This window comes from Triticum urartu, chromosome 4A (genome assembly GCF_056163025.1).
Source record: "Triticum urartu cultivar PI428250 chromosome 4A, HENAU_Tu73, whole genome shotgun sequence".
Lineage (NCBI taxonomy): Eukaryota > Viridiplantae > Streptophyta > Magnoliopsida > Poales > Poaceae > Triticum > Triticum urartu.
In genome coordinates this window covers 123,059,180-123,083,007 of record NC_141876.1, presented here as the reverse complement: position 1 = coordinate 123,083,007, position 23,828 = coordinate 123,059,180, and positions in this window count along the sequence as shown.

Genomic DNA, 23,828 nt, shown 5'->3' with positions numbered 1-23,828 from the left:
CTCCAGATCTAAGCAACACATAGGTGGCCACACTCTCTCTCAGCTCACGGCTGGTCACAAATCCGGCCGGACAACCTCGACCGGGGCAGGGGTGTAGGTGCATCGTTCACGATGTCGTCGGCAGCGAGGGAGGAGACCAACAGCTGCCCGCGCGTCCCGATCGGCGACCGTGTCGTTCTCTCTGAGAGAGCGCGCCGGCTCGGGAGGGCCTCCGACCCCTTCTTCCTCCCTGCGGTATTGTGGCCAAGATGCGGCCTCCCAACGCCGTCTTTGCGACATGCTGACGACCTTCAGGTATATATTCCTTCGAAACCTACCTTGCTCTACTGCCCCAGCTCCCTTCGTGTGGATCCTTTTCTACTTTCGTCCACTGTTCCAAAGCCACCTAGACTTCTACTAAGGCACGTGCTTTGCACGTGTGTTCTGTATGATAGATACTCATATACCTTCTTTTTAGAGAGAGAAATGGGTACTTGTATCTTGAGTAGATATCATAGTGTGTTTGTTTGCATGATCTAAGGACTATTCTGAAATAAGAAGCAAATCACTTGCACAAATCAAACTGAGTTCCAAGTAAGAATTTGATCACAAGATAAAAGTTGTAGTTTTTTTATATGTTGTTTCCTGGGTTCCACTGATGTATAGTTCCAGAGTTGTTTGACGGTTTACATGCATGTTTATGGACTATTTTGTGCAACTAAATAAGTCATTTAGGTCTGACAGACACTCATGTCCTGTATTAGCTTGAGGTATAGCTTATGTATGACTGAAATAAAATATTACACTTTTTCTGTGAATAACAAAAATATTACATTTCTCGATGAAGCAGAATAAAACTTTAGCTAGCATCAGCCATGCAATGTTATGTTATGTGAATAGTGTAAACTTTGCAGTATAGTGGCATCTAAAAAATCCATTTTTACAGTAATCTAAAAAAATAAGTTAGTAGTAGTGTGTATTTCCCAGGTGACAACGGGGAACCAAAATGTGCTAGCTATTTGCCAACTTGTCGTACTTGCATGTAAGGAGGTGGCAGCAGTTTCTAGACATTTCTCAACTTCAGTAGGTGCAATCGAGATTCAATGGGGACTTCTTTATTTGTTTACATGGAGAGGAGAGTCGGCCATGTGCACAAGGAGCGGGAGCGAATTCGGCAGCTCTTAGCCGTCAGATCATGTCATCCTTTGTTTGATGGATGGCAGTGATATGCATGAGAGGGGAAATGAACGGTGGATTTTGAGCCAATGCTTGTTTGGGCGGGAGAACCAAAGATGGAGTGGTAAATCCAATTTCAGAACTGCCGCATTATAGTAGTAGTAGATTAGAAGTAAAGCTATTTCATACAGTCGACTCAAAGCGTTGGTTCTAACAGGGAAGAAAGTGGGAAAGTTGTAGCATGAATCTAGGACTTGGTTCTAAGAGGAAACGGGGGAAAGTAGTAATATCTGTCACTATTTAAATAACCGTATATCTTATTTATGCGAACAGGGATGTCTGTCTCCATATCGTTTCGGGATGTCTGTCTCTGTATCGTTTCTATCTGCGCAATCAAAAGCACGCACCTCAGTTTTAGTACAACTATGCAAAACGAGATGGCTATCCCTCGCTGCCGTCGTCTAACCTCCCGTCTTCAAGGTATCCCTACATTGGTAGTAACTAAGGTAGAATGACCAACGCAATCTAAAAGAAGCTGATTCGTACGTTTTACTTCCTGATTGCAGTGCAGGGATGAGCGAAAACAACTGCATTCTAGTCCGGAATGAACTTTCTACCAGTTCATCCATGGACCAAGGACTAGCTGGCACGGCTGCACGGCGGTTTTTTGGACAGGTGTGCGGACAAGAGGCATTGTGGTCTGCTTATTTCTGCAAATAGCGGTGCTTAAATTTAGTGGAATGCACAAGCATTTCAGCTGGTCAGTACACTGCATGGTTCAGTTCAGCATTCCAGCTGATACCACAATTATAATTGGTTATTCTGGAATGAGAGAACCTAACCCTGAATGGTGGCAACAAGAAAAAACCAGAGTGAACTCCAGGAAATTTAAGCCTACCGGGAGGCCCTTTGCTCAGAGAGAAGCCTTGCTTGTTTTTTCCTGATTTGTAAACCTTCTCACAACTTTGTCTTTTGCTGTGAACTAGTATATGTTTGTTATGTTCTATGAATCATTGAGATGTATAAAATTTCTTAACTTATGCTTTTCAAGTTTTTTATGAAGACGAGTTTAATGTGAGTGTTCCACATGAGCGCTGGACTAGCGTGTGAACGTTTGGAATTTATTACATTGTGGCCTCAGTTAACTGCATGAACCACTGTAACAAGATACATAGTTGCTTATATGTCAGACAGCAGATTGTTGATTGTTAGCTGATCGATAGCCTGGTGTTGAAGCGAGTTGAGCCAATGTGCCGTGTTTTGCACAACTGCTTACAAGTGGGGTAGCATCAACAGTGTTTACAAGTACTTCTGTATACGTCGGCGCACAGTTCGCGAACGAGTGCTCTATTTCATCAAAACACACACTGCTCGTATGATAAACCGTGACAACTTATGTCTTACCATGCCATATTCATGAAAAAACTAGTGAGGACGCATCTGTTTCGGCAACAATTACGATGGTTCTCACATGATTCATGGGCACACAAAAGTAGCAGCAGTTCCCATAGACAGATTCAAACAGAGTACTAGCCCCAGAGGGGTCAATAACAGGCAAGGTTCGGATAACTAGACACAATCCAAACTACTATTGAACACTAGCTGGGGCAACTATTTCATGCCTCGATCGAATTTGGGCTGGACATAAGACGGACCTTGCCATGAACATCATCGAGGACGTCCCGCGGCAGCTCAATCCTGTGAACCTTCATGAAGACAACCTTGTGGCCTTGCCACTGATAAACTTGTTTGTGGAGGCATGCCACATCATCTTCCTGCGTAAGCTTGACAAGAACAGTATTCCTCACAAACGAAGGAGTAGCTTTGAACTTCTTGTGCTTCAGTACACCCTGGACAACACGCTTGACAACAGTAGGGCTGGAATACAACTCTTCATTGGTATAACTGCAAATGGCTTCCAAGATCCAACAGCCTAAGAACTCTGTTTTCCCAGTGCGTATATTCAGGTCGTCCGCCTCATAGCGAGTGACATGTACAAGCACACAATCCTTGTTTGCATCAGGGCTCTAACTGAAACAGAAACAAATTCTGAATTACTTTTCAGTATAAGAAACACAAGTTATTTAAACCACTATGTATACCATGGCATCGAAGCTAATAAAATTGTGCATTATTAATCACCACATACTTCCTTTTCTAACAATCACCACATACTTAGATGAAAAACCACAATCGAGATCGGCAAAGAAGGAAATCACCTTGGGCAGCTCAGCAGGGGGGGCACATCCTCGAAGGGGGGAAACTAATCCTACAGTGCCACGAGGGCTGTAACCTCAAACGGGGCGTTGACCATCTCAGTATTTGGGGTCGCCTCGGTGGTTGCCTCCATCTTCTTGGAGCTCTCTGTCTCGTGGGGATCAGCCTCCCGCGTCTCCTCCAATATCGGCAGATATTTGCCTGGTTCTCCTTGGTCCATCATGAAACTTACGAATACTAGGAGTCCACTGAAAGGAAAACACAATAGCAATGACAATGAAACAAAAAATAGAGTGAGGATCGGTTACTGCTTTGCAAAAGTTCCTTTTTTCCTCTGAACAAAAATATACCAACATCACGGATCCGCTTACCTTCCCTTCGTTCGGAGAGAAGAACAGTGGCAGATGCAAGTGTTGCCTTTGTTGAAGACGGTGAGGGAGAAGGCGATTCAGCAAAGAGTGAAATGATGGTTGCTTCGTCCGTCAAACTTAGACTACAGGGAGGTGGGGTTTTGTGATACGACAGCTCGTTACAGCTGTGCTACGACTGGGGTGACTCTCCGCCTGCATACTACCTTCTAATTTGGTGGATGGCATTTGGGCCCGCGCGCTGCATGGCCCGCATGTCGGTGAACAAAAGTATAACGACATTCAGTAGAGGGAGACGTTTCAATGACCTAGGAGGAGCCAGAAGCGGTAGAGTGTCTCCACTGTACTAGTAGTAATTGTTTTTCTGTGTAGCTGTAGAGTGTATCCACTGTACTAGTAGTAATTGTTTCTCGGGTCCCAAGACAAAACAACCCATCCACACTAGTAAATAGTAAAATCAATTCAAAAACCTGGGTGCTCTTCTTCCTCCTCGCTCCCACCCACCTCATGTCAGCTCGCTCCACTCGTACCCCCAAATTCCTCACCTCACTCCTACAGAAAACCCCAGCTCCCCTTCTTCCTCACTCCTACAGAAAACCCCCAGCTCCCCTTCTTCTTCGCTCGCACTACAACTAGGCTCGTCATTCGTTACTCTGCTCAAATCCGTGAGCGCGGCACGACGCCATCGAGGAAAATGGAGTCGGTTGACCCCCAGCGCCAAGAAGATGAGGCTCCTGCCAGCGGCGACGCCTGTTGTAGATCCTGCACCCGGCAGCGCGGGGAGAAGCGGCGACCCCGCCCCCATCGGATCCCAGGAACCCATAGAATATCCGGTGGACCGCATCAGCGATCTCCCGGACGCCATCCTTGGGGAGATCATCTCGCTTCTCCCCACCAAGGATTGCTACCGCACCCAAGTCCTCTCAATTCGGTGGCACCCTCTATGGCGCGCCGTTCCCCTTAATCTCGATAGTCGTCAGCTATCTCTCTTCAATGATTTTGAAATCCCCAGAGCCATCATCTCCTCCCACCAGGGCTCCGTTCAAAGCCTCTGCATCCCATCATGCTACCTGAGCAAGCATACCATGCCCTGCACGGTGGACGCCTGGCTGGAATCCCCTGAATTCACAGAACTATAGCTGCTTGAGTTCTACTATTCCCCTGGAAATCACATACCACATACCGAACGCCATGAACTTGTGCCCTCAGCACCGATGTCCATCTCGGGGTTTTCGTCCTCTCTCCACACCGCCACCTTTGCGCAGTGCTACCTACCAGACAATCTGGTACTAAACCTTCGACTCCCATTTCTCAAGAAACTTTCACTTGTGCGGGTTCGTATATCGGAGGCCTCATTGCACAACATCATCCACTCTAGTTGCCCTGCGCTGGAGTGCTTGGTGCTTGTTTTCACAGTTAGAATCGGTTGTCTCCAAATAAAGTCGCCTAACCTTGTAAGAATTGGAATTTCTTTTGACGGAAGGCAGCTCATCATCCAAGATGCCCCTTCACTTCAAAGGTTGATCCTTGATTCTAGTTATTCATCGTTGCAAATAACCGTCCTCTCTGCGCCTAAACTGGAGACCTTGGGTGTAATACATGATCTCTGTGCTCATTTCAATATGGTGTTTGGCTCCACAGTTCTTCAGGTACTTTATATTATCATCTACACTTGTAACCATAAGCTGCATTTTAAATTTCTGTGCATAATTTATATATCATCTTGGAGTACACATTTTGTATTAATATTATGTTCTATGCTCAATGAAGAGTTTCCCCATGGATGGCCTGCCAATGGTGCTGGATTCTGTCAAGATCTTATATATCCAAATGAATAGTTTTGATCTGAACAAGATTATTGGCTCGCTGTAATGCTTTCCATGTCTACAGAAGTTGTATATAAAGGTGATAATTTCACGCACATTGGAAGCCCGCATATAGTGTACTAGAATTAACCGTTCAACTATTGCTCTTTCGAAACTCTTCTTTTAGACCTTAACTGTTTTCAATCTTCATGTCTATTTAGGCAATAGGACAGGGTAAGAAAGTTATAACCAATCGGTGGATTCATAAGCATCGGGATTTTCTCACTTCTCATGAGATTTGATTGAAGACAATAACGCTGGAATGATATGTAGCCAACCATGCAAACACAAGATTTGTCACATTCTTCCTGCTAAATGCGAGGTTACTATTGTCCATCAGGCTTAAGTTTAGCAGCAGAATGGTTTTGACGAATGGGTATGTCGAAGAGCAAAAAAAGGAGTTTCAGGTGGGCAAAAGAGCTTCTGAACGTGTCGGGCTTCTATTCACAACATATTGTGGTCATAATGCAGTAAATTTTATGACCCAGGATGTTCATTCTATGGACCTGACCGATCCATTTGACTTTCACTGCCGAAAACAGTGCTGGAGTTAGATGTTGTTGCCCTTTTCAATCAGGTTTTTTTGTAAACCTGATGAACAATTAACCCTCGTGCTTTTGTACAGTTTGTAAGCTGGAGTTAGATGTTCCTGCCCTTTTCAACTCGGCTGTGACTGTCATATTTTCTTTGAAACAAGGCAAATGGCTTGCCATTTGTTTAATTTAGAGTGAAATATTGTAAAAAATCCAAACCAAGGGAATTAACATCACTCTCGCCGGCTACTTGAGCTCACTGTGCATTACAGAAGCCAAGTGATTAGCCCCCACCAGCACCCACAAACTTATTTCGAACTAGCACATCAAATGGGCTGTAAATTTTCATAGGAAAGGCTGCATGACCATGACAGATTTGGATTCTGACATTTGGGACCCGCGAGGAAATAGCCTATCCAAGGTGGTGTCGACTTACTAGCCAGTCAACAAATGATTCTGCCTACCAGCCGTTGGATTGACATCCAACATCTGTCGTGTATCTTCTATCTCTTATCTTCTTCTTCCTCCAATCGCCCAAACCAAACCACCCCGTCGGCTCCGCCTGCTCCCGCCTCCCATGGCTGGCTGCGCCTCCACCGCCCTATCGTACGTACCCTCCAACCTTGGCCAGTCCCTCCCTCTATTCCCCCACACGTCCTGTTATTCTCCGGTGACCTCAGCCCCAACACGCACCCGCGCCAGAACTAGTCAACCCTCGTACTCCCCTCCTCCTGCGATTGGACCGGCGCATCTTCAACGTCTCCTGTTCGTTCCATCTGAGGCCTCGCCGTCGTCCTCCGCCTTGCGGCCTTGGTTCGCTCGCTGTGCGCGGTTCGCCGCCCTCTTGCATTGGCAACATCGTCAACAACCGAGAGGAACAAGGAGACGACTGTACGTGGAGAGGATGACAGTAGGGACCCACCAGCGTCATGGTAGTACGCAAGCAAGTGCCTCTATAGTACAAGCCCAAAAATATGGTTCCTCCTAATGGTTGGACATCTGCGGCTCACGCCATTGTCAATGTAGTCAATAAACGAGAGAATTACACTACGAGCGGCTGACACCAGGGACCCAGCAAGTCGCACAGTTTTTTTAGGAACAAGCAGTTGTTATTTATACTAGTTTTAGCGATGGATCAGGGTAACAACGGGGCCGTGCGGGGGCTATGGCCCGTCTAGCCAGGGTTTTATTTATGTTTACCACATCATGAGCCCAGTTGTGTTTTTTCTTGCTGAAAATGGCTAGCCCAGTTCTATTTTTTAAGAAATACCCAAACAAGGCCTACTTGCTTTATTGGCCCTGCTGGGCTGCAAATCTTTCAAGATGAGGTGAGTTTCATTCAGTTTGCCCAAAAATGGGTTGTACATTTTTAAAACACATCAAACCGGGAATTAGTTTCAATTTTTTTTCATTACAAGATCTTAAATTCCATTGATTTTTTATGCATGGAAAATTATTTGGATTTTATATTTATATAAATTATTTTTCAAAATAGTTTGAATGTGTATCGATATTTCTGGATTAAAAACAGTTGACCGCACCGAAATATGCAAAATTTCGTATACTTTTTAATCGTGGCCACAATATGGGGTGTGATGCTAACAAAGAGAAGATGGGCTCCAAAAAAATTCTTAAGAATTAGCAAATGGGCTATACATTATTAGAAATAATGGCAGATGGGATGTATGCTGTTTTCCACAGATTTGAGGCTGACTTGTGCGCCTACTACAGGTTGACGCGTATGCTTTCATAAAAAAAGGTTGACGCACATGCAACGCCCTGTCAACTTAGTCAACACACGAGAGCAGTGATTGTTGGATGTCCATCCAACGGCTGTCGTGCTTCTTGAATCTCTGCTCTTCATGCTCAAGACGCTCAAACAAGCACCGGCGGGACTGCCGGCTCCCTCCTCCCGCGGCCGGCTATGCTGCCGCGCAGGCCTCACGGCCCCACCGTACTCCCATCGCTGGCCTAGCCATCCCTCTACTCACCCACAGATGTTGTTATTTTCCGGCGACGGCAGACGAACCAGTAAACCCTCGTACTCCTCCGCGTGGGAAACAACTGCCGAGTATTCCCTGGCTCTGTGTCATTCCCTTCCTAGGCCTCCTCGTCGTCCACCGCCCTGGTGCTCTCGGCGCGGTCTGGTCAACGTGGTCAATGAATGACATCCATCGGAAGTGGACTATACGTGGAGAGGCTGACAGCTGGGTCCACGGCCGCACGCAAGGAAATGCCTCCTTATTACGCGCAAAATAATGATTCCTCCACCTGACAGCTAGGATCCACAGGAAGGGCCTCTGTATTTCACGAAAAAAACGTTCCCCCCGCTAACAGGTCGGACCCACCAGCTATATCTTCGCACGCAAGGAAGTGCCTCCTTATTACGCCCAAAAAATGAATACCCCCCTGCTAGCTGGGACCCACCATATTGTTGGGCTGACTTGTGGGCCTACTAAGTTGACAGGGACGGAGAGCTTTGTCAACTTAGTCAATACTCTAGTGACCGTATGATGTCCATCCAACGGCCATAGTGCTTCTTCAACCTCTGGTCTTCTTGCTCCAGCCGCCCAAAGCAGCTTCGGTCGTGCCGCCTGCTCCTGCCTCCCATGGCCGGCTGTGCTACCGCGGAGGCCTCACCGCCCCATAATACTCCCACCACTGGCCAGGCCATCCCTCCACTCACCCACACCCCCTGTTATTCTACGGCGACGGCAGCCTCACACCGAAGCCGAACCAGTGAACGCTCGTACTCCTCTCCGCGTGGGCATCCACTGCCGCGTCTTGCATGGCTCCGCGTCGTCCCCTTCCTAGGCCTTGCCGTCGTCCACTGCCGTGGCGCTCTCGACGCAGCGTGGTCAATGTGGTCAACGACCGACTTCCATCGGAAGAGTACTGTACATGGAGACGCTGACAGCTGGGTCCACGGCAGCGGCAAGGAAGTGCCTCCTTATTACGCGAAAAATAATTATTCCTCCACCTGACAGCGGCGACCCAACGGACGGGCCACCAGTATTTTGTGGAAAAATCGTTTCCCCTTGACTGCTAGGACCCATCGGACGGGCCACCGTATTTCGCGAAAAAACGTTCCCCCCGCTGTCAGCTCGGACCCACCGGAAGTGCCTCCTTATTACGCACAAAAAAATGAATACTCCCCCGACTAGCTGGGACCCACCTTGCTGGGACGCTGACTTGTGGGCGTACAAATTTGACGGGGACGAAGGGCTTTGTCAACTTAGTCAATATGAACGATTCTAGCTCCAGTGACCGTACGATGTCCATCCAACGGCCGTAGTGCTTCTTCAACCTCTGGTCTTCTTGCTCTAGCCGCCCAAAGCAGCGCCGGTCGTGCCGCATGCTCCTGCCTCCCGTGGTCGGATGTGCTGCCGTAGAGGCCTCGCCGCCCCCTACTATTCCAACCGCTGGCCAGGCCCTGCGGCGACGGCAGCCTCACACCGCAGCCGAACCAGTGAACCCTCGTAGTCCTCTCCGCGCGGGCTTGCACTGTCGCATCGTCCCCTTCCTAGGCCTCGCCGTCGTCCACCGCCGTGGTGCTCTCCGCGCAGCGTGGTCAACGTGGTCAAGGACCGACTTCCATCGGAAGAGTACTGTACGTGGAGAGTCTGACAGCTGGGTCCACGGCCAAGTAAGTCGCTTTGCCAGGCCTGTTGGGCTGCAAATCTTTCAAGACGAGGAGAGCTTTCATTCAGCTGGCCGAGAAAATGGCCCATCAGTAATGAGAAATGGGTTGTACATTTTTAAAACACATCAAACCGGCAATTGGTTTCAAGTATCTTTTTTTCATTTCAAGATTTTAAATTATAGTAATTTTTATGCGTGGAGAATTTGTTGGATTTTATATTGATATACATTTATTTTTAAAATCAGTTTGAATGTGAGTCAAAATTTCAGGATTAAAAACAGTTCGGACCGCACCGAAATATGCAAAATTTCATATAATTTTTTAACCGTTGCCACAATATGGGCTGTAATGCTAACAAGAAGAATATGGGCTCCAAAAAAACCTTAAGAATTAGCAAATGGGTTGTAAATTATTAGAAATAATGGCAGATGGGTTGTATGCTGTTTTCCACCGATTTGAGGCTTTCCTAAAAAAAAGGTTGACGCACAAGCACTGACTATTGGATGTCCATCCAACGGCCGTCGTGCTTCTTCAATCTCTGCTCTTCCTGCTCCAGCCGCTCAAACAAGCACCGGCGGGACTGCCTGCTCCCTCCTCCTCGCGGTCGGCTGTGCTGCCGCGCAGGCCTCACTGCCCGACCGTACTCCCATCGCTGGCCTAGCCATCCCTCTACTCACCCACACCTGCTATTATTCTCCGGCGACGGCAGATGAAACAGTAAACCCTAGTACAGTCGTACTCCCCTCCGCGTGGGAAACAACTGTCGAGTCTTCCCCGCCTCCGTGTTGTCCCCTTCCTAGGCCTTGCCGTCGTCCACCACCCTGGTGCTCTCGGCACGGACTGGTCAACGTGGTCAACGACCGACATGCATCTGAAGTGGACTTTACGTGGAGAGGCCGACAGCTGGGTCCACGGCCGGACGCAAGGAAATGCCTCCTTATTACGCGCAAAATAATGATTCCTCCACCTGACATCAGGGACCCACCGAAATGGCCTCTGTATTTCGCGAAAAAAACGTTACCGCCGCTGATAGCTCGGACCCACCAGCTATATCTTCGCATGCAAGGAAGTGCCTCCTTATTACACACAAAAAAATGAATACTCCCCCTGTTAGCTGGGACCCAGTATAGTGGCAGGCTGACTTGTGGGCCTACTAAGTTAACGGGGACGGAGGGCTTTTCTCAACTTAGTCAATATGCACGATTCTAGCTCCAGTGACCGTACGATGTCCATCCAACGGCTGTAGTGCTTCTTCAACCTCTGGTCTTCTTGCTCCAGCCGCCCAAACCAGCGTCGGTCGTGCCTCGTGCTCCTGCCTCCCATGGCCGGCTGCGATGCGGCGGAGGCCTCACCGCCCCCTACTACTCCCACCGCTGGCGAGGCCATCCCTCTACTCACCCACACACCCTGTTATTCTGCAGCGACGGCAGCCTCACACCGCAGCGAACCAGTGAACCCTCGTACTCCTCTACGCGTGGGCATCCACTGCCATGTCTTCCCCGGCTCCGTGGCATCCCCTTCCTAGGCCTCGCCGCCGTCCACCACCCTGGTGCTCTCGGCGCGGCATGGTCAACGTGGTCAAGGAACGGCTTCCATTGGACGTGGACTGTATGTGGAGAGGCTGACAGCTGGTTCCACGGCCGCAGCAAGGAGGTGCCTCCTTATTATGTGAAAAATAATTATTCCTCCACCTGATAGAAGGACCCACCGGACGGGCCCCTGTATTTCACCCCCTGACTGCTGGGACCCACTAGCTACATCTTCGCACGCAAGGAAGTGCCTGACAGTCGGGACCCACGTGGTCGAAGCGTACGTAGCGTTGTCATTCTGGTCGCGAACGTGTACGTACATATATATTGGTCGATGTAGAGGCGCGCACGTGTCGTAGTAGAGGTGGCCAGGGTGCACGAAAGAAAATAGGGCCACGTATGTGTACATACGGGCGGGGTCTCGAATGCCTACTCGCGCATATGTACGGCCAGGGCTCGTGTAAATGGCTGAGTCGGAACGGAGAAACATCATGGTCGTCGTGTTCATGTGGAGGCAACGGAATGCGTCGTGTTCATGGGGAGGCAACGGAATGCGTCGTGTTCATCGGGAGTGCTTGGACGGAACAGGCGATGGAAACGAGGCCTGGCGTATCATAGAACGGAGGAAACGGCCTTGTGTTCGATCGGCCACATTCGAAATGGGATCCTGTTCATCGGGAGGGGTCTGGCGTACCGCAAAACGGAGGAAACGGACCTCCTACGGTCGAAACGGGGGTCCTGTTGATCGGGAGGGGTGTGGCGTACCGCAAAACAGATGAAACGGACTTGTGTTGGAGCGCTACGGTCGAAACGGGGGTCCTGTTCATCGGGAGGGGTGCGTCGTACCGCAAAACGGGACTCCACGGGATACTGTTCATCTCCACCGCCGACCCCCTCCAGCCTCCACGAGCTACTATTCATCCACCATCGACCTCCTCCAGCCTCCACCTGCGACTGTTCATCCACGGGCTCCTGTTCATCCAGCCTCCACCGCGCGCTACTCCATCGGCTACTGTTCAACCAGCCCTCTCCACGGGCTCCTGTTCAACCACCCCTCCACGGGCTACTGTTCATCCTGCCCTCCACCATCTACTGTTCATCCTGCCCTCCACGGGGTGGTCCTGTTCATCCAGCCCTCCATGGGGTACTGTTCATCCAGCCCCAACCGGCTCGATCGATTGGGGTCCTGTTCATCCAGAGGCAACACCACGGGGTCCTGTTCATCCACCCCCACCGGGAACTGTTCATCCAACCCCCCCCCCCCCCCCCGCAACGCTCACTGTTCATCCAGAGGCAGCATCGATCGGCTTCAGTTAGCAGCAGTAGCGAAGGAATCGCTCGATCAGGTTTAGTTAACAGCCATCAATCGATCGCTCGGGTTCAGTAACGCGTAGCCTGTAGTGCAATCGCTCGGGTTCAATTAGAGCCCAACGCCTTGCTCTGGTTCAGTTAGAGCCAACGCCTCGCACACACGCGCATACGTGTACGAGAGAAATGTGCATCGCTCGGCCCCCGACCTCCCACCGTAACCGGGAACTCCCCGAAATTTTCCTCGCCCTTGCTTCTACCACGGTTTTTTCCGTCATGGACGGCCCAAAGAATGTCATGCAGCTGCGTCTCCGGCCCGCACAGGACGAAAGCCCATTTTCTGTCATGATTTTTTGTCATAGAAGTAGGAGCCCAGCACATCTATGATGATACCGGGTTTTGTCACAATTATCGTCATAGAAGTGTCATATGTATGATAGAAAAAAAATTCGTTCGGCCCAAAATGTCACGGATGTGTCTTTTTTTGTAGTGATAGTAGTACTCCCTCCGTCTAGGTGTATAAGTCTTCCCTCCTTCTTGTTCATGGTGCACAACCGAAGATGACTTATTGACCTGGACGGAGGGAGTAGCACAGTCTGCAAGTATATATCGAGAGAGACGTGTAGTGCGATAGTATATAGTAAAGTTTGTGCTATATGCACGTACTTGCAAAATGCGTACGAATACACAAGGTTTCCAAACTTTCCCTTTTACATACTTAATTAAGTACACTAAAAATTCCTGAATGTACGGGATGTATCATTTGCGTCCCAAAACTAATGAGATCGCCCTACGAGACAAAAATTATACTCCTCCTAAAAGCCACGGCGCTCGCAGGAGCGCTTGCGGCGCGCCACACGTGCCCTGGTGCGCGGCCGTTTTCCAGCGCGCCGACACAACGCCTCTTCCTCCGCCTCGCCACTCGCGAGGTGCTGATTGGCGGCTTGCCGGCGGGCGAGCGCGATCTCACCGGTGTGGTGATCCGGCGCCAACAGGTACTCCTCCTCGCTGGAAGCATGCACCCGGTCCACGTACCGCCAAGCGTAGATGAGGCGCTTGGGCCCGACTGCACTCAGGGCGTCGGCACGGGCGTTCTCCCCCACCCTCACGGCCCTCGCACGAGCCTTCAGCCAAAGAGCCAATTGCCTGACTCTCTCGGACGCGACATAGGCCTCCCAGGCAGCTTGTTCCATAGTGCATTTCTCTTCCTCGGCATTCTTCTCCACCTCTATTTTGGCGCGCTCTGCTGGAGGCAAAGCCTCCCACAAGGCGACATCCATTTCTTTCCAAAGCTCCTCAAGGCTGGGGGGCTCGGCGGGCGGTGCGGCGTTCTCCTCGTAGCGGGGAGCCGACGCGTCCTCCGACACGCGTGCTGGCGAGATTGGGAACACTGACATGTCCACCTCGACGCGTCGCGACGAGGAGCAGAACACCGATGTGTCCTCCTCGACTAGTGGCGGCGAGGAATGGAACGGCGACGTGTCGTGTAGCGGCGAGGAGCGGAACACCGACGCGTCCTCCTCGACTAGTGGCGGCGAGGAACGGAACGGCGACGCGTGACCGTCCGCGCGGTGCAGCGAGGGGCTCCTAGGGCTTGGGAGGGGCGATGCCATGGTGGTCAACGTGAGAGGAAGGGGGAGGAGATAGCGATGAACGTGAACGTGAGGGGGAGGAGATAGCGATGTCGTGGGAGGCGCGGTATTTATAGCGAGCAATGGCACACCTACGTAAGATATGGAGTGAGCTGCACTGACTTAACTGCCACTCCAGTTGCGTCACTAACGTGTGGGCCAGACCCCTGTTGGGCCCATATGTCAGTGACCGAATGCACCTGCAGTTAAGTAATAGCTACGTGGGCATATTTGTTGGAGTAAATTACGGGGGAGCGAAGGGTGGAAATATTGCTGGTCACAACGGATTGGACGAGCGTGGGGGAGGAGAGTCATGCATGCAGATTTTTTCACATGGGGTGGAGTGGTGGGACCGTCGGAGGGAGAACGAGAGTTTGGCAGGCATATTGTTTCCACACATGGAGAGGAAAAAAATTGGAAACGAACGGGCTTCCTGCAGGTATGGGGAACGGTGCGTAATAAGTCATCTTGCATGCCGGGCTAGGTATAGTCTCAAGTCATTAAAAACAAACACGCCCCACACATGTTCATATTTCAAGGTGCACTAAATTATTGCATGCGATGATTAAGGCTGGCCATAATGGTGGTATCGTAGCTGGTATCATGCACACGGGAATAGCAAACATGCTGATGTGGCAAAGAATTAAAGAAGAGAGGGGGGTTAGAGTAACTAGTGTTCATGCATGCATTGGTAAACACATTTTTTATGGAGAACGATAGCACTGGTTGAGTACTTTTGCAGACTTCAAAGACTATTCCACAATGTGTCAACATTCACAACGTCAAATCAATATTCTTACACTCATTATAAAACGTAGTTCTTATACTCATTATAATCAGTACTCCCTTCGTCTAGGTGAGCAAGTCATCTTGGATTGTGCACTGTGACCAAGGAGGAGGGGAAAACGAGAGATCTTAATGTTTATTTGCTAATTAATAGCATTGCATGCAATGAACTAACCACTGCATGTCGTGTTTGGTAGTCTCAAGTCATTAAAAGCATGCACACCCACATCTCCTATTGGTTGATATGTCAAGAAACAAGAAACGAGGTAGAAGTTAATGCACCACGCCTAAGTGTTTTGGGAGTATTGTAGATATTGATATGTTTAGTATAAATTTGGTCGTGGGATTTCATTGATGCCTGTCAAAGCGTTGACAGGTCTGCTATGCGTGACCTGAAGATGAAAGCGTTGAGCATCTCGAAGTTGATCAACAATCGTCAATTGTTAAAGATTAGCCGTTCGGCCAGTAAGGTGGCACACTTGATCGCTAAGTATAGCTTCGACAATAGATTAGATGGTATTCTTGTAAATAACGTACCGCCCTGTGTGGTGAATATTGTATCGAATGAGTGTACTGGTTTGGCTGGTTAATTAATATAAGGTGGTGTTCAAAAAAAGTATAAATTTGGTCAAACACTTTGCAAACGGTTGACGGGAGTAAAAAGGACCAGAGGGAGTATCATGCATGCGGCGTAGGCAAAAAAATTGCTTTTCTAAAAAAGGCAAAAAAATTGCTCATTTATAGCCAGTCGAAGTCTCAAAGGGCGCGACAGTGCGAGGGAGGCGAAGGTCGTGGGAGGCGTGACGTTTCATAGAATTAAGTGAAGTTACATCCACGCGCCGACATGGCGTGCGAACAGGCAGAAGCTATACCGTCAGGCCTACGATATGGGTCTAGTAGACATGACATCTAGTGGGTCCCGCATAGTTCTCGAGAACTCTTTGGGGGCTTGCAGCCGTTTATCCACCGGGCAAGCCAGCAACCCCACGCCGTTTGCACGCCCTACTCGTCCCCGTCTTCTACCTTACAACAGTTCGCTCCCAGTCGTCCCGTCCTTTCACATTAGTTCGCTCCCAGTTTTTTTTGCAGGGTACAACAGTTCAACTTCTCCTAATCCTCCTCCAAAATCCATGGCCTCCCAAATCTCCATGGTCACCGCTGAGTACCAGGTTAGAGCCATCACCGGCGATCAGTTCATCGTCATCTACACACGTGGATCCGAGACGGTGAAAGCATGGCTTGCTCGCTTCCTATGCATGTTCAATAGTTCAACGGATGAGTGGGTCGCTGGGCTAGATGTTGAGTACACCACAGTCTTGGGATGAGAGAAGGATCTAAAGGACAAAGAGAGGAAGAAGCCCGCCGTGATCCAGGTTTGCGTACATAACGTTTGCTTGGTCTACCACATATGCCATGCCGACATTGAGTGCCAGGATTTTAAGAACTTCCTCAAGGACAAAAAAGTGAAATTCGTTACTGTAGGCTTTAAGAACGATAGTGACGTCCTGCGTCGGATAGGTCTCATTGTAGGCCAGCCCTTCGATCTCCGGAAGGCAAGCCTGGTGTCCTCCTCTCAACGTTCAATGTTGACCCTGGCAGCAGCCATGATTGATCCTTCGTATGCTAAACTGAAGAAACCTCATCACGAGTTTCATCATGCATGGGAGTCGAAGACATTAGATGAAGATCACATCATGTACGCAGCAATGGATGCCTACCTTTGTTTAAATATCTACAAGGGTTGGATGAAGAAGCAGAGCCCAGTGTCTGGTTCAAGCAAAGAAGCGTCGGCGAAGAGGAAGAGGTACGAGGACGAAGTCGAGGACGTGGACTCGGACTCCAAGTAGGTGGAAGTGCCGTCGCTCATGCTGGTTCTACTGTAGTGTCAAGCGGACTAGTTGCTTATTAGTTTATTTTCAAGGGTGTGTTGTGATGAGGCCCCAGCAGAACTATGTTTATGTTCTTTCTCGTTATTTGAACTCTTTAGTATGTACAGTAGTACTAGTACTATGTCTTACTACTGTTCTTCTTGCAGTTGGTACTACTGCTCGTATCTTCGTGTTCCTACTGTACTTAATACGTTCGTACTAGTAGTATAATTTCGGTCAGTCGATTTGTGAAAGAAGTTCGACGGAGCGAAGGAAGAAGACGGCAGAAGAGGTGGAAGAAGCCCTTCTAGCCATCCATGTTGCATCAAACGGCTCACATGAGTCGACTGACCCAAATTGCTCCTTTAGATTGCAGGATCCACGTGGCATTCAAGGTCTCGAAGGTAGATTCCGCGTCCACACCCGGTTTGCAGGCTCGACGCACACGTGACCGGCTTCCGCTGCGACAGCCACCATGCGCGCCTCCTCCGCGCGGGCGGAGATGACAATGACATGCTAGTTCCTCCTCGCCGGCGTGCTAGAGCACGCGCTCGTCCTCCTCTTCGTACGCTGCGTGCATAGACACGGCTCCACCAGCTACTCGCGTGCTTGGCAGCGCGGCGGCATCGCGAGGAGGCACTGCAGACGACATGAGCAGGCGAGCCTTCGGCTTCATGGAATAGGGATGGCGGTGACATGGCGGTGATGGGCGAGAAATTGTTGGCCGGAGCAGGCGGGCACCGGCATGCGCAACGGCGACGGCGGCATATTGATGAGTGCGCGTGTGGGAGCTTACTTTAGTTTTATATATAAGGTTGGTCAAACTTAAAAGAAAACCGTACTAGTACACATAAACATTAGGCTTAGGCAGCACTTTTATTAGTTACTAGCTTATGTTCTTGCCCATTGTGACCAGCCTTAGTACCACGGCCATGATACGGAATCCGCGCGGTCGATTGAACGGTGCGTCACCGTGTCGCGCTCGAAGGACATCCACCGAACCTTTTTGTGTGTGTGAAAACAATCCTCGAATATTACTCAACTTTTTTTCCTGTGAACGTTCTTGACACTGCAATATTTCCATATATTTGAATTTAGCTCCAATTCGTGTTTATTTGGATTTGGACGATTTAGGTGTGCCCTAGTTTTTTTTAATACTGATTTTGTGTGTGTGACTGAGAGAGAACGTGTGTATGTGTCCATATGTGTGTTGTGGCAGAAGGGCAATGTGGAGACGGTGTGCGTGTGATACACACATAGAGAGGTGTGAATGTGCAAATGATCATGCATGAGTGAGACATAGACAGATGCCGATATGTTGTGTATACATGAGAGAACGGTCTTCTAGTTTACTTGTGTGTGTGTGAGAGAGAGAGGGAGAGAGAGGGAGACAAAGAGACAGAGAGAGGAGCATCCGTAACATAACAACCATCTCTCTCGATTCGTCCGTCCCTCGCACGGTCGCATGCAACACATGCATCAACGCGCACATTTTGACACCCTCACCCGGCCCCTGCCCACCTCAAGGCCCGCATAATCTCTTTGTGAATACCCATTTCTCTCCTTAGGTTTGTTTTCTCTCAATATCTGACACACACACACACAGAGAGATACACGCAGCACAACACACACACACACACACTCCCCCGAGCACACAATTCATCCCCATCCAAGGTTATACGGCGACCACTCTCGCTTGTGCTTGTTTGCACCCCAACATGCACAACACCTCAATCTTCAAAGAGGGCAACGAGCAGATCGAAAACGGCGACCACACCGCGCTAGAGAATTCGGAGTCATTTGGAAGCAGGGTGATGTGACGACGGCTGACTAACTCCTCCCCCCACCCTCTCTCTCTCTCTCTTGGACAAAATTACCAATCCCTCTCTCCCCCGCACAAAATTGTCAATCCCTCAACCCACGAGATCCTTCCCCTCTCGTCCATGTTTTTCCTGCTCTCTCATCAAACATGTTGTCTCTTCTCCTTCCACGTATACAGAATCCAGATGCACACGCATCTCATGTATATTACATGTATGCATCTTTCTCACAGACCTAACTTCTTCCTCTCTCTTTCTCTCTCTATCTCTCTCTCTATCTCGTTCGGTTTGTCTCCTACTCTCTCGTCCACATACATACAGTCTTTCTCGCCCTATCTACTCCATCTTCAAAAGCTCTCTCTGCACGTTTCATTCACACATTGGGATATGTCAAAATGTTGCTTCTATAATGGCTGATATAGAGTTATGGTTGTTCTTGTTGCATCCTACAAAGTAATAACTATGAAATGCATTTAGATTCTCATTTGACTAGGATTATGTGAGTTTGAGCATGTTGTGAAGTACTATAGACCTTGTATACATCTTGGGATTTGACAATGATTGTAACTATTGAATTGTATAGACCATTACATTCGAAGTCAATAGCCTGATATATTTATTTCACAATTTCAACAAATGATTAGTTCACTACAAACTAAGAAAACAAATGTGTACTCCCTCCATTTTTATTTAAGTCCGCGTATTAGCATTGGTCAAAGTCAAGTTTTGTAAACTCTCAGAAAGCTTATAACAAAAAATATTAACATATACAATAACAAATAAATACCATTAGATTCATTATTGAATGTACTTTCACATCATACATATGTTATGGTAAATGTTTATATTTTTCTATAAACTTGGTCAAACTTTAGGAAGTTTGACTTCGGTCAAACCTAATATGCAGAGTTTACTACTACTACTCGCTAGTTGCTTAGCCGAATCACTCAACACGCCACACGGGGAGTCCAGTGTCACAAAATTTTGAGGTCGGCGGGAAAATCTCCCGCGACCCTAATTCGAGCAGTGGGAAGTTACCATCATAGCCTTCGGAACAGGCCTATGGATGACGCTTGGTAGGGGGCTGTTTTCGTAACTTCAGGTTCACCCTACCCAGCCAACCCCACCCCGGCACCCAGAGTAGTACACCTGAATACTCCCCAATTTCTATACCCACCGCAAAATAGACTTCTCCACGACACCGCAGCCTTCGTGATCCTCCCCTTTACATCGGCGCACTCGTCCATTGTAGCGCATCTTCCTCATCGACGACCTCGTACGCCGCACTAGAGCCGGTCCACCGTCGTCGTCATACACGGAGCCTCTTCCCCGGCATTGTCTTCCACGGTCTCGGATCTGCTTCCCGAAAGCCGACGCCAAGCGCAGAAGTACCACCGTCGTGGACAATGAACTGACTCCCGTTGCCGACCATGACTCACAGAGGCCGCCGCGACCATCGTTCTCCTCCTCGATTGGTAATGTATTGTATCACTTAGCAGTACATGTGTAGTTCCAATTTTGTTCATACCTACCCTTCAAATTTCATGGGTGCTATTGTTCCCGTAAAAGTAATTGGTTATAGCCTCCATTGTCCAACAGAATATCAGCTTGTAATTGTGCGTCGCTCCTGTATCGCGCTGTGCTTGGGAAGGTTTTTCATCTGCAACTAGTAGTGTGGCAAATGATGGAAAGGTTTTTAGAACTAGCAAAATGCCCATGCATTGCACGCATCAAGATGCATTTGTATGAGTAGTTTATCTTGTTGGAGATGCTCTAACATGGCAGACGAGTGCTTTAATGTTGCCCACAAGATGCATGAGTATTACTAGTAGTATATTTTTCTTGCCATGTTGAGATTTTAAAACCACGAGTGCGAACATGCAGAGGAGCAATGAAGACCAAACACGAGATATTCGGGACATCTTCAAGGAGCGTGGCAAGTTAAAGAGGAGCTGCACCGAACCTGTAAAATGAGCTTTGGTAAGTAACACCCTTTCAATTACTTTTGTGTAGCCTCGTGTTCTTCGATGTGTATATGTTGTAGTTTCTGTTTCTCTTAAGCGTGGTGTTCTTCGATGTGTAATAAGAAGAATCTTAATCGTCCTAATGCTTTCGTTTTTAGCTTGATGTAGGAAGTGGGTGTTCTCACCTTGCAGTCTGTTTTTATTTATTTTTTTCCTTTTGAATTCACTTCTCCGAGTTCTGTTTATCTGGCTTCTACTAAATGGATCTAGGTTGCTCTGAGTATTGATCTAAAAAAGAAGTAACTTCATGTTAGGATGCAGTTCCTGCGAGGAGGGAAGTATGGTTAACCTCGAGATCATGTTTCCAAAATGAGGCTGGATTACACACAAGGTGCCAGTTCCCTAATGATGCTGGATTAGACACAAGGTGCAAATTCCTAGATGATGTTGGATTACACACAAGCCAGGTGGAGTCTGTTCGTGTCCTCGTGGCATTAGTAAAGGCTGAAAGAAAGCGTGCAGCAGCCCTTGAGAATGTAGCTGAGTTCCTGAAGAAGCGAAAAGAGCAATCAGATGCTCTCTTCACCCAAGCCAAAGAAGAGATGGAAGAAGCCAAAAATAAGCTAGCAGAGGCAGAGCAGGCTAGGCGTCTCCTGCTATCTAAAACTGTTGTCAATACAAAATTTCCTTCATAATAGCTAGGTTCAAATGTTTATCCAGTCAGCATGCCTGTTGTTATGTCCGTGCATCTACTGATGTGGCACAAAATGTTTTTTTGGGTCATGTAATAACAGCAATTACTTTCCAAACAATAACAGACGAAGCATTTGACATGGTATAGTTCACGCGCAAGCCCGACATTCCAAGTTCAACTTCCACATCAAACTCATGTTCACAGATATCTGCACATTCATACATAATGTCCACAACCATGATTCACTTCAAAGCCAAAAAAATGTGAGGAGAGTTATAAATAAAGAAAATCCTCTACTAGTTCCTGCTACCAGTGCGAGCAGAACAAGTCAAAGAACATGCGTAAATTAATTATATTTTAGTCATTTTTGTGTTCTAAAATGCCTGCCGGCTCGCGGAAGGACGTCTTGCCAGCACACGTGCCAATGAAGGCAGGCGGGGCAGTCTTAAGCTGGTTGCACACGGCGAGGAGGCGTGCTCAGCCGGGCCTGCAGCGAGTGCGGCCCTCTTGGTCGGCGCGCCGGTTCAATGCCTGCGCTATGAGAGGTCGCGTTTGTGTCATAGCAAGCACTCCCTCCAGTCCTTTTTTGTTTGGGTATAACAAAATCTCATTTTCCATTCACATTTTAGTGGTAGGAGTTGTGCGTGTGTGCCTGTGAGAGAGAGAGAGGAGACGGTAGTCAGGGTTGTCTGATCGGTAAACAAATGAATAATGTCAGTCTGGGATGGAGACGAAAAGGAGACCGCAACAAATGTTGTGTCTACAGGAGAGATAGAGAGAGTAATTTTAGTGGTATGAGTCATATGTAGAGATATATAGGGTGTGTGAGAGAATCCCATAGAGAGAAAGACAAAGTGAAAGACGAGTGGAGACTATGTGTTTGGCGGTGAAAAAGAAAGCTTAGGTATCGAGTGATACCAAAGAATAGTAGAGACGTGAGAGATAATGAAAACCGTGTAATTTATAATGATAGGGAGAGTGTGACACTTCTCAAGGGAGACGTCGAGAGACCATGTTTGCGAGGATAGGAGCAACATGAAGTGAGCGTGCGGGTGAGCTGAAGAAAAGAGAGTGATAGCTACCTGAAGGAGCATGCATGCGAGAGAGATGGGCGTGAAAGGAGTGAACAAAAAAGCGATTCAAATATTTGAATTCGAGATGATGATACATGTAATCCATACTCGAACCAAAATTGATCTATCAAACATGCATACTCATATGAATTCACGCACATCTATGTTATTTAATATGTAGATATTACTGATCCATACATTTTAGTAGAACATAATTTGGTTAAAAAAATTCGAATTCAACCTTAAGATTTCGAGATCGTTGTATTTGTAAATCATATTACACATATAAAAGAGCAGAATTCTTTGTTGTGCTTTTGAAAGTATATATAAAAAATGATGTATATAGAATGTAATTCCAATTGAAAATGGATCCAACCCGACAAAAATAGAATACAAACGGGATTCGAATTGAGTTGGCACGGTAAACGTGCACTCTACAAAATTTGAACGAAGCGGGGAAAGTCGCAGTAACCGCCCGAAACCAAAATCTGCGAGATGGAAATCACTACTGCCTATCCCTGCCATGCAAAGCCTATATGCTGGATTTCTATAGGTTTCGATAGGGGTAGGTTTGTAATTTCACCCAAACGTGATGTAACCGCCTCTCAACCGGATTCATACACAGTGGGGGCCAAAACACAGTGTGTCCTCGGCCGAAATCGACTCCCTCCCTGATTCATATTCATACACGGTGGGCGCCAAAAACAAACTCTCATTGGCAAATATTCGGTGTATGCGAGATTACCGCCCTATCCCCAACCGACTAGTGTTGTTGTGATGTAGTAGAAATTTGAAAAGGGGGCTAAGTTTGTAAATTTCCTCGCATTTGAGACAAGCGCGCACTGAATACATGGTTCCCCCCTTCCTCTCTACCTCCCTTTTCCCCATTCGTACTCCGTGGGCGCCAAAACACCCTCTCCACCCCACCCTCCTCCGTCCGCCGCCGTCTGCCACCCCATCCACCGCCTTCCTCCTCCACCATGCCAGAGTTGGTACCCCGACGCCGTCGTCCATTACAAGAGATCAACCTCTCTCATCCACGGCTTCGGACCGGGATCCTTGCATCCCGTCCTCTCGCTTCATCCCCGCTGTCGTCCACCTTGACGGCGCCGCTCCTACGACCGTCTCGTCCATCGCACCCCGCCGCCACCATCTAGCCTCCTAGATCTGCTTCCACGCCGCCGACAGCCATCGCTACCGCAGCACCATCAAATTCTCAGCAGATGCGTACATGGCGTCGCACCAGAGGCGGTACTCTTTCGTATCTGCTCAACTTATTTATCGCAGCAAGAAAATAGATCGCCACTGCTTTACTCTGATTTCTTTTCTTGGTTGCGAAGTTGCCTTTGTATGGTTTGCACCTTCAGATCTGCC